Source organism: Scyliorhinus torazame, chromosome 18, assembly GCF_047496885.1.
Source record: "Scyliorhinus torazame isolate Kashiwa2021f chromosome 18, sScyTor2.1, whole genome shotgun sequence".
Lineage (NCBI taxonomy): Eukaryota > Metazoa > Chordata > Chondrichthyes > Carcharhiniformes > Scyliorhinidae > Scyliorhinus > Scyliorhinus torazame.
In genome coordinates this window covers 4823023-4835147 of record NC_092724.1, presented here as the reverse complement: position 1 = coordinate 4835147, position 12125 = coordinate 4823023, and the positions used below count along the sequence as shown (strand labels likewise).

General features: G+C 52.1%; 2 long non-coding RNA genes across 4 annotated transcripts in view; one reads left to right on the top strand and one right to left on the bottom strand.

Moving 5' to 3' along the window:
- LOC140394904 (uncharacterized) overlaps nucleotides 1–12125 on the bottom strand; it is a 51094-nt gene that overhangs the window by 22094 nt on the left and 16875 nt on the right. The window contains exon 1 of one of the 3 annotated variants that reach the window (XR_011936070.1): nucleotides 11615–11782. The exons of 1 other annotated variant lie outside the window; for it this stretch is intronic. This is a non-coding gene — a long non-coding RNA (uncharacterized lncRNA). Of the gene's footprint in view, nucleotides 1–11614; nucleotides 11783–12125 lie in introns of those variants that run through there. One more of the 3 variants, XR_011936069.1, reaches the window with a different exon arrangement.
- The window catches only part of LOC140394905 (uncharacterized), a 40512-nt gene continuing 40203 nt past the window's right edge, over nucleotides 11817–12125 (top strand). Inside the window, exon 1 of the long non-coding RNA XR_011936072.1 lies at nucleotides 11817–11999. This is a non-coding gene — a long non-coding RNA (uncharacterized lncRNA). The remainder of the gene's footprint in view (nucleotides 12000–12125) is intronic.

The window sequence follows — 12125 nt, the reverse complement described above, 5'->3', positions numbered from 1 at the left end:
TTGATGATGTCTCAAAGTATTTTCCAGCCAATGAGGAGCTCCTGAGTGTAGTCACTGTTGTAATGTTGTGAGGCAGGATCAATTGGACAAAGACGATAGTTGAATCCAACTGAGGCTTTATTGCTATCAGATGTGTGGCCTCCCACAGCAGCTGGCGAAATGGCTGCTGGCTGGAGGACACGCATATTTATACCCCGCCTGCTGGGCGGAGCCAGCAGGCAGGGACTACCGGCAAACCTGTAGTACAGGTCCTACCGTACATCACCTAATACAGATTCAACAGTGGTTTACCACATGTGGGAAACATGGCAGTCAATCTGCACACAGCAAACATTCACAAACAGCAATGTGATAGGACCAGACACTCTGGGCGGGATTCTCCATCCAGCGGTATCCGGAATTGGGATCCGGAGGAGAATCGCGGATCAGACAAAAATCAAGGTGGGCACCAGGTGTCCAACGGAACACCATGCTTCAGTGCCTCGATGCCGCCCTGAATGCATTCCACATTGTACAGTAACGGCCGTTAGCATGTCATCAACGGGCCCGACCCGGTATTCTCTGGCCTCCCACGGTGCTCCGCCTCCGACTGATGGAAGTGACGATGGCGCGGTTTGCTTGTGTCATTTAAAATCGGGAAGCAGGTGCCATGGCTGATGAGGGCGAGAGAGGAGGTAAGGCAAGTTTCCAAAGGCGCAACAGTGGGCTGCCAGTCGTGCCGCCGGGTGGGAAGGCATCTGCCAGAGCCGGGGGGAGTAGCAGGGGGCGTGGAGCCAGGGTGTCTCCCGAGACTCCACTGACTGCCCACCCTGTCCCAATGATGCACAGAGCCGGTTGTATGGGTGCCCCACCGCCCCCCACAGGCCACCCCCCTAGGAGCCCATAGATACCAGCTGACCCATCAACGGCTGGGCGTGGTCCAGCACAGGCCATGGCATGGTGTGGTTAGATGCCTCCTGGTGCCAAGCACCGACAGGACCAGAGGTGCAGTGCAGAGGGCAAAGTGTCAGGGGCAACGACCAGGGGTGGGGGTGTGAATGGGATGGGGGGGTGGGGCTGGGGGCTGCAATGTAAACCAGGGCAAGCGGGCAGCCTGTTGGACTTGGTGTGCACGGAAGTACTCCCCAGGCTGACACGTCTGCCCTTCACCCCGTGCAATTGATTTCAATATTTAACCAGGGGTGGTTGGCATCTGCCTGGCCATCGCAGCCCTGGGGGACGCACCGAGGCTGCCTGAGCAGGAGCTGCTGGAGGAGGACCCTGCAGAACTGGAGCCTGCCCCAGTGGAGCACGTGCCAGCCGGTGTGGATGGAGAGCCAGCCGCCCAACAGGCCGAGGAGGAGGTGGGAAGGAGGCTCTGCACCAGGCCTCCTGTGTACCAGCAGCATCCGTCTTTTGAGGACCTGCCGAACCAAACGTGTCACCGAAGACTCCAGCTGACCAAGGAGTATGGCATATCTGCCGGATCAAGGTGCACCCGGAACCGCGGGGGTATGGGTGAGGGCACCTACTCCCGCAGGCTGTCAAAGTGACGGTCGCCCTGAACGTTTATGCCTCGAGGTCTGTGGTGAATGTGCAGGCGGGTTCCTGGATAATAAAGCCTAGTATTCACTCGTTCTCACGGTCTCACAGTGAATTGACAGTATCACAAGGTCCTTGTCCTTCAAGGTGGGGACCTGGCTGTCTGTGACATGGCCGCCCTGTCCTGTGCCTCGGTCACCACCCGCACAGAGTGTCTTGACCCATGGGCAAAACCCTCATACCCAAGGCCATCACCTCGGACACCACCCTTGCAGTGTTGGCCTGGGTGGCACGCATGGCTGGCATTGCATCCTGCGTCTGTCGGTTGGACCTCTCCACCTGTACCTGCAGGCGCTGGATGGTTGCTGACACCCCCTCGTGTAGTCCCTGGCTCGGTGTCTGCACCTCCAGCATTGATCGGATTGTCCTTTCCAGAAGCGCGAGACCAGACAGGGCGGCAGCTAGTCCCTGGGGTCGGGACACCCTCCGACCGTCCGCCCTCCCGGGGAATCCTACCTCCACGTGAGGTACCACTCACTACATGTATGTGGTGCGCACATGTATGTGGTACGCACCAGGTAGAGCCCCAGGAGCCTCTTCACTATAAAGCCCAACCGAGGTGAACGTCTCGGGGATGGTGCTGGCGACAACAGTGATGAGAAGTCAGCGTTGTCCCCAGACATGTGATCCGGAGTGTCGCGGGATTACGGAGTGGGATGCCGGCCATGGCGGTTGGTATGGGTGTTGGCATGTGGTGCAGGGTGGGGTGCACACGGACTGCCGGCGGGTGGGGTTCGATCGTCCTCTAGGTGGGGGACAGTGAGTGTGTGGGACAGGGGGTTGGTGCCAGGGGACAGTGGTGATGGTGACTCACCCTGGCTGGCCTGGGAGGGGTTGTGCACCTTCTTCCTGCACTGCTCCCCGGTCCTGGCAGTGGGGCCGTAGACCACCTGCCATTCAGTCCCGGCGTCAGCTCTTCGTCTCTGAAATGGAGAATCCCATCCTCTGTTTACAATGTTGATTATGGGATGAATATTGGCCAGGGCACCGAGGATAACTACTCTACTCCCCTCCAAATACAATGAACATCTTGAGATGTTTCACATCCACCCAAGAGGGCAGAAGGAACCTTGGTAAACACCTTGCCTGGAAGACAGTGCAGTATTCCTTCCATCGGCCAGTACTTCTCAGCCTGAATGTTTGCGTTCAAGTTCTGCCATGGGAATTGAACCCAGAACTTTCTGACTCAGAAGCAAAAGTGCTACCGACAGAGCGGGCAGGATTCTCCAGCCTCCCAGCTGCGTGTTTCTCGGCAGCGGGGAGTGGTGCGCCGTTCAGTGACGCCGGGATTCTCTGCTGTTGTCAATGGGAATTCCCAGTGAACCCCCGCCCCAGCCTCCCCCACGTTGTCTGGAACCCAGAGGTGGGGGTGTGCTGTCTATGGGAGCGGAGAATCAGACCAGCATGAAGAGAGGGAGATTCCGGCCTGGATATCTGTTCACATGCCCATTGGAATGCATACAACACTCAATAAGCTCAACACCATCCAGGACAAAGCAGCCCGCTCGACTGATACCCCATCCAGAACCCGAAACATTCCCTTTGGCCACCACCAGCACACCATGGTGCATTTACCACCAGCCAAACATAGTCACTTCTGGGCTGGATTCTTTGCACGGCGAGGGCGAAATCACGTCCGGTGCCGGGGCGGAGAATCATCTTTCGCACATGGACTCGGGACCGCCGCCGGTTCCCCGATTCTCCGGCCCCCGAAAAGTGGCATACCCGGGAAGGACGCCGTGCCAGGTATCACCCACCTGCCGCCATTCCCAGAGGCCCACCTCGCTATTCTCCGCCCCTGACCGGCAGACGTCCCGGCGGCGTGGATGTAATGTGGTCCTGCCGTTCGAGATATCCGCGTGGCGGCTGTGGACAGTCCATGGCCCCCATGGTCGGGGGCGGGCCAATCGGAAGGCAGAGGGGGCCTCATATGGGACCGGTCTATTTTTGAGCGGGCAGTCAGGGTGGGGCGCGCGGCCAATTGGGGGCTCTATTTAGGAGGTCCAGCTCCGCGGTCTGAATCCGGCATGGAGCACGGCGCGGCCGCTGGATGCCTCCACCGTGCACCTCTGACCTGGAAGTGTGGGGGCCCGAATCTGCAGCTGGAGCTGCAAGCTTCACGACGGGTCCTACTCGCCCCCTGCAGGGCTGGGAATATGTGGCATTTTGATACCAGATTTTCTGGCGCGAAAAGCCACAGTATTCACGACGGCGCGGGGACATAGTCCCTGAAACAGAGAATCCAGCCCCTGATCTTCACGTGGGAGAAAGGATCATTGATGAACCAGCTCCAGGTGGTTGGATCGAGGACTCTGCTCATCAGGAATGCCTGCAAAAACACTCAATATTGTTCTGGACAAGGCAGCCTGATTGAATGACACCACCTGCGTTGGTCTGAACATTTATTCCCGCCACACTGGCACACTGTGGCTGCAATTTGTGCGATCTACAAGACCTACTGCAGGAACTTATCAGGGCAGCTGTAACAGCACATTCCAAACCTGCAACCTTTAACACCTAGAAAGACAAATGGAGCACTCACACCGTGAACACTACCACTGCCAGCAAATACAGAAAGTGCTGGGAATTATTCTGGATTTCCAGCAACCACATTATGTTGCTTTTATTTTACCCGTGCCTCCAAGTCGCGCTTAACCATCTCACCGTTCCATCACTGGATCAGAATCCGAGCACTCCCTCTCTCCACAGAGCTGTGGATATACCTTCACCATGGGAAATGCAGAGGTTCAGGAAGGTAGCTCAGTACCACCTGCTAATGGGCAACGAATGCTGGCCCTGTCAGCACGCTCACAACCCACAAATAAATAAAAAGGTAAAAATAAATGTCAGCTCTTTTTGTTGTTCTTCTCCCATAATCTACAGAAAAAACAAAGAGCAATGTTGAGCTGTGTTCTTCCTGACGCAGCGTTGCAGATACAGGAATGTTTTGCTTTCCTGGTAAAGTCATGTTCTGAAGGTCATGAAAAATACTGCAGCCTTTTAACAGCCTGTCCTCCGAGAATTTCCCAGCTTTTGCTTCTCATTTCGGATTCTCAGAGCGAATTCTCCAGTCAGTCCACAATGGGTTACATCTGGCTTCCAGTGACTGACACCCAGGCATCCATTCGACCGGCGCTACCAGCGCCAATCCCATTGCCACACCCTTCGACCGGCGCTACCAGCGCCAATCCCATTGCCACACCCTTTAGCTGTGCCATTTTCTCCACCTGGGGATATGGTTCAACCCACACCTCCAGGAAGATGCTTCCATCGCTCTTATGTTTTAAGGAGTTTTGCTTTAACTTCAGAGTGGAGACAAAGACGAACCAAGTTACCGCACCGTGGGTCACTTAACCAGTTGTCAGAGGTTATTTACAGAGGTGTTGCTTGCTCACAGTCTAAGATGGAAGAGAGGGAAAATGCCCCAAGAGCCTCTGCTGAAGTCACCACGTAGCCATGTGGCACACTGCCAATTCGTTACAGGACACAACAGTTGCCTTCTCTCGAGAAAATTAAATCTGTTCATCTACTTACACAGGGAGATAAAAGTTTTCTTTTGGGGATGCCGACCTGGCCAGGCTTGTCGATGCTGTGGATGGCAGACGGTACATCCTGGATACCCGAGGGGGTCGGAGGATCAGCAGCAGTGTCAGCAATACCTCCTGACAGGCAGCGGCTGTCAGTGCGGGCAGCTGTCCAGTGTCGGAAGACCAACGACATCCCCCGAGCTGCAAGGGTAAGTTACCACATCTTGCCTGGCATCAGTGCCACCTGTCACCCCTCAAATTCCTTCTCCCCCCTGCCCCCCCCAAACAAATCACTGGCTGACACCTTGCACCCTCCCCACACCCAATCTTTGTGCTTGTTCCTCAGCGCCCCCTGGAGCCTAGAGGCACAATCCCTTCATGTCCAGTTTTGCTGCCTACACATCCTGTTAATCACCCTGGGGTAACACGGACTGCCATAGACCCCCTTGATCCATCAAGCACGTGGCTCACAAGGCCCTCTCCTTGCCCCCGCAGGAGAAGATAGCCGACCGAGGAGAGAGCAGTCACTGACAGTGAGGTTGGCCTGCGCCTCACAGGTGACGATCCATTCCCTCTTCATCAGATGACCTGTCTCACGTGAACTGTTGATGTCAGACAAAATGATCCTTCCCTGTCACTGACCACAAGTCCATTCTCTCACAGGATCTCCATCTGATGGGGCTGGGCCATCCAGAGTCCCACCCCCCACCCCCCCTCTGCCACCCAAGAGACCAACTCGGAGGAGAGCTCCGGGGAGACCACCATCGATACATCACAGCTATCACCCCACCTTCCATCAATGCAGAGACACACAACTTAGTGGGTGACATTAATGGACAGGTTTCTGGGCCACAATCTGATGAGCACCACACGGTTGCTGATGGACATCAGGCAGAGGCAGGAACATCCAAGGGAGGTGGCAGTCGGAGGTCTGCTGGATCCCAGGACACAGCTGGGTCCCAGTCAGATACTGAGCCTCTGGACAAGGTTTTCCCAGAGCTGATGCAGATGATAGGACACAGAAGTGAGATTCAGGAGGGGGTGTCAGCGACACTCCAACAAATACGTAGCTGATTGGAGGAGTCCCAAGGGCTACGGGCACAGCAGATGGTGCCGACAACGTGTGGCACCGAGGCCAACACCGCTAGGGTGGTGACCGCAGTGGAAAGCATGGAGCACGAGGTCAGCATCTTGGGTGGTGGTATCCAAGTCATGGCTCAGTCTGTGACAACCATGGCTGAGGGCCTGAACATTATGTCCAGTCACTGAGGGACATGTCCCAGATGCAGGTGGATATTGCCAAGGCACTGCAGAGCATGTCCCAGTCACTGAGGGCCATGGCTGAGGGTGTCGGCACCATGGGGAGGCGTTAGGATGATGCCAGGATGACGCAGAGGCCTCTAGAGCTCACTTCAGATTCCCCGTCTGTCCCTTGTGGTCCCCCTAGGGGCCCCGTCAGGGAGGATGAAGCACTGGAGACCTACCCGGGCCTGCCTCCAAGGAGATGACGGTCTTCAGTTCTTCTGAACCGCCCTCTCTTGACACCGGCGCTTCTCAGAGGCAGCGGGCAGAACAGGGTGGCATGGCGATGCCTGGGACACTAGTAAGTCAGCCAGGGCCCGCCAGCTCCAGAGCCTCCAAGGGCAACAAACGCCACAGGGCACAGTAAGCAGCAGGCTGCCTCCACCTCTGACGTGCATCCTGGGGACACAACAGTAAACCACGAAAGATCAAGAGAGAGGATCACTGAGTGAGCACTGGGGTGGAGGGACGGGGGAAGGAGGGGAAGGGATGGGGAGGGGGTGTGCTGACAGACAAAGCCTCGTCCTATATGAATTTGGTGTGGATGAGGGCATCCTTGGTCTTCCAGGCATGCCGGACCCTTGCTGGCACCTGTCCTCCATCCTTCGGTTCCTCCTGTGACTCGTCCGCGGGCTCGCTTCTGATCATTTTCACCTCAAGTATGCACATTTATGGGATAAAAGCCAGTCCAAAGCAAAAAAACAAACCTCTGTTATGTTTCTGAGAATTGCCCTAGAAGGTTACCCGGGTACCTACTGGTCATACATGAGCCTCGAGAATGGGGTACAATTTCCCATCTATGGTATTGGTAGGGAAATCATAAGCAACTTATTTACACATGCATTAATGCTGCAAATGATGATCAGCCAGCAGTAATAGAACATAGAACAGTACAGCCTGGTGCAGGCCCTTCAGCCCACCGTGCGTATTGATACAGCGTAGTACTGTTGGAGATTGGGGAGGGGTAAGGAATATCAGCTGGCGTGAATTCTGCTCTTACCCAATAGACACAAGTGGTCCTTCCAGTTAGTGTCACAGGACAGGAAACCTATGGCCAGTCGTGGCACGTGGCAATTGTCCTAGCTAATTATCCCCTGATCTCCAGAAGGTTGTAGGTGATGCTATGAAGCAGGAGCAATTTGATTTTCATTTAAGAACTGACAGGGACCATCCTATTGCAGATTAGTACCTTACCCACAAGAGAAGCGAAGAAGTAAAAGAAGGAATAGAGGAACGGTTTGAGCTGTTACTTACAGCCGTGTCAGTGAGATATGTTCCCGCAGCATCAAACCCAGCACCATCAGGGAGCTCCACAAGGGTGGCAGACATTTCGAGTCAGATATATTGATGGTGTGGTCCCATTCTCCCTCATCAACATGGCCACAGTAGGAGGCAGACAATTTGGAACCATCAAAGCGACGTGAAAACATGCATATGTCACTGTTTTCTTTGCCAACCTGCTTTCTGACATTATTGTCCGAATGGAACCTCACAAGCAAATCAAAATGAAACAGCCCTTCAGCGTCCAGCACTCAGCAGACGCGACATCACAAAGAACATCCGTCCGCGATTGTCATTCGGTCTATTTTTAACTGCCAGGTTCTGTCAACTCACAAGAAATGTACAGGACAGTCGCACACAACAAGTGAGATAATACAGTGATAACTCGCGTCAAGAACTGTAATACAGGAATATCTCAAAAGAAGTAAACAAATATACCTTTGAGTGCATAAATATTTGATTCAAACTGTTGACCGTCTGAAAATCATGGACAGTTTGTGCCACAATGGAGTTAGCCCACTTTCTGCAGTAGCGGAATCAACTTATTTGCTGATGCGATCATATTGCATGGATCTAAATAGTGAAATGATTGTTTTTGATGGACGCATTGGATATTTTTAATTTATGCTCTGAAATTCTATTCTGCAAATATCAGCCCCTCCTGTTGTACAAAATGTTGACATGGGAATTAATCTCACACCTGAGTCATTTAATCTTTTGAACCTAAAAGTCCTCGTGAAGCAAAAGGTTGTGGGTTTAAATTCCGCTCGGGGACTTGATTGATCACAAAGGGATTTCCTTTGCCAATTGGCACAGGAGGCATTTTTTCAGGGAAATTTGGGCAGCAGTCATTTCCATTATTTGTGTGACATTAAAACGCTTCCGCTGAGTGTTAGAACCTTCGCACAATCTGTCCACATCGTCATATGTCAGACTGAGAGCCAATGGCGTGGCAGTTGCATTTTCTTGGCTTTGCACAGTAAAGTTGAATGAGTGGCTGGCAGAATCTGCGAGGAATCGCTGGGAGTGGGGATTTAGAATTCTCCTCTCTGTACCTTGATTTTCAAAATAAATTTGCACACAACTCTGCCACCCCAACCCCCCCCCCCCCGTCCCAGTCCTGTTCCCCATCCTTGGCTCAACCTGTTGCCCCAGACCCACTGCTGGATTTTCAGGAGTCAGAACACCATGCATTTCCACAATTCTCAAGACATTCCTTCTGGGCATATTCTTGCACTGTCGTTATCACAGAGAATGATAGGCAAAAGGGTCTATGCCAGGCATTTACTGCAAGAGGTATTACAGCACATGTCATATGTAAAAGAGAGGTAAGTGCATTGCAATCACATGCTTGAGTGCACTTACCTCTCTTTGATGTGGTGCATGTTTGTAAACATTGGGGTTTCAGCATTTAGAGTCACTCACCCATGAAGGGAGATGAATGAATCAAAGGCTGCAGCTGTTTTGTGGAAGCTGTCAATCAGAGCCCACTACCTGAAATGAATGAATGTCTTGCAACAAAACATCTGAGGGATTTAAACACAGGGCAGAGCTGTTCTCGCTCCAGAAATAGACACATGGTCCCTCCAGATAAGTGTTCAACTGTAATTTCTGTCACTGCTCCTGTCTGGACTGGTCTGTAACTTCCTAACAGGGGTCTCTTTTCTGGGGGGTCCCTGGGGGGGTCCCTTTAGTTGGGGTGGTCCCTGTGGAGGGAGGGGGGGGGGTGAGGGTAGTGGAGGGAGGGGTCTGGAAGGGTAGGGATGGGCAGGTAGTGCATTGCGGGGGGGGGGGAAAGGTGGCCCTCGAGTGGACTTTGGTGACAACTCCCTTCAGGAGTTACCCCCTGGCCCAATGTGGGGGCCAGCGTGCCAGGTACACATTTAGTGATGCCTGTCCTGGTCCGTACCCAAGTGATTCCCGGCCCGGAGGTGGGCCTGGAGAATCTGGTGCCGGGCCTACTAAGAGGATGTAAATGCGTTATTAAAACCCGCTGCCACGAGGGCGCGAACCCCGTTCCCACTGCCAGCAGGGCACTGGAGCACAGCAATCGGTTTTGCACCTGGCACGAACCTCGATTTCGGCCGGACGCCCGATCGTGATCCGTGCTGCTGGCGTCACAGGGCGGAGAATCCAGCCCATTATTTTTGTAGGAAACTTATACTTGAAACTACAGAAAGGAAAGTTCCTCTATTATACATCAGACATTGCAGTCTCCGTAGAATTACTGTCCTTGAATAACCTACCGTGACCTCCAGCTCCCAATGGGTTTATGCTGTCCAAGCACTTCCCTTAGTTTTTGGAGAGTTTGACGTATGAGCAGTAGAGTTGACCCTAATGGTTTTTCTTTCCCCTTGGCCACACCAGGACGTATCTCCTGGATTCCTTAGATGATTGCAGACTGCGTCTCCTTGACTCTCCCTCCTGCGTCTGGCTTTGATAGCTCGCAAAGAACCTGCTGCCTTTTCATTCTTCTGACCGCACCAACTGCTGTTCTTTCCCATTCTCCATCCTCCTTCTTCGCCAAAATCTAGGAGCCAGCAAGTCTATTCACTGTTAGCACAGCTGCCCTTGTCCTTTGTTCCGAGGTGTACAGACTTCACACCTGGGTCCGCCAGTCCCTTGACTACGTCCGGACTTGTGATCTGGCAGACTTCAAATAATCACATCCCCTCATTTTAACCTAAGTTCACAGTCTGAAACATATATAAACATCATATTGTAACGCTAGGCAAATGTGCTTGTGCAGCAGAGGGAGAATGCCCTTATGGTAAATACACTGGTGGGTTTCCGATTTTTTGATCAACCAGATTCTGTGCGCCCACCCACCATCAAACCCATCATCAATCCCACCATCAACGTACCATGGGCTGGTTGGGGGAATTCCATCCACAGAATATTTCCAGCACCAAAGAAGGTCAATTGGTCAGTGATATTGACCAATCATATTGGCGGCACAGTAGCACAATGGCTTCAGAATGCCATGGACCTCGGTTCGATTCCTGGCTCACACTGTCCGTGTGGAATCTGCACATTCTCCCCGTGTCTGCGTGGGTTTCCTCCGGGTGCTCCGGTTTCCTCCCACAAGTCCCGAATGACGTGCTGTTAGGTGAATTGGACATTCTGAATTCTCCCTCAGTGTACCCGAGCAGGCGTCGGAGTGTGGTGACGAGGGGCTTTTCACAGTAACTTCATTGCAGTGTTAATGTAAGCCTACTTATGACACAAATAAAAATTATTATTAATCATTATTTATTATTATTATTGTATCTGAGACAGATAAAAACAGTGAACCACCCTATATCCACTCTCCAGCTCTTGCCTGTGAGCCATTTCAAATACATAACCAAGTACTTTTTAAATGTGGTGAGGGTTTATGCCTCTGCCCCCTTTCAAACAGTCCAAAATTCTCACTGCTCCCTGGGTAAGAATATTTCTCAACTCCCCTCTAATCCTTCTGCCAATTACTTTAAATTCATGTCCCCTGATTATTAATCTCCTCTGCTAAGTGAACTAGTTCCCTCTTGTCCATTCGCTTGAGACCCCTCAAGATGTTACACACCTAACTCTCCCCTCAGCCTCCTTCATTGCTCGGAAAGCAAGCTCAGTCTGCCCGATCATTCCTCCGAGCTAAGTCCAATTCTTTTGTGAGCTCCACGCTCTGCTACAGCAAAGGGGAACCTCACAAAAATATTTTTTCTTCATGGCTCTGGGCTTTGGAAAGGCGACCCCATCCTTTTAAAAACAAAGTGCAGCTGTCGAAGGGGAGGGGGGAAACCCGACCTGCCAAGAGGTTAAGGTCATTGGCTTGATGCCAATAACATTCACCTGGTTAATGAGCAGGAAATCAGGAACAAAACCTATCTGCAATCTGTTGGCAGCTGGAGAGAAAGAGCGAAGAAGCAGGACTGAATGTACATTACCAGCGAGATGTCAACAGCAGCGTAATGTTCCCGAGTTGCATTTAAATAGAATGACGCATTAGCCCTGGGAGCATTTGCTTTTTATGGCAATCATTCCGAAGACCATCAGCAGTAGTGGTTGCGACGGCTTGCGAAACGCTGAGCCTCAACTGGAAGGCCAGCAATTCCTTCTCCTGGGTTTTTACAAGCTGACTAATCACTAACGTACAAAATTCAGTACCTCATGGATTTATTGTCAAGTGCAAAGGACGTAGTTTGGCTCTGACTTGCCTCACTTAACTTGGGAAAAACATGCTTCAAGTCTGAATTCCTATACTATGACGCTCCAATTGATACCAGCTGTAAATAAATAATGCAGTAAGGAGCAAAAATAGCTCTTACCCTGGTAGGTTATAACAGCCATGTTAATCTGAAAAGGTCAAATTCAGACAATTAATCTATTTTAAGCACTGTTCTTATAAATCTTAAACTGTGGTAATTGTAGCATTGTTTGTTTCTCAGAATTCATGCT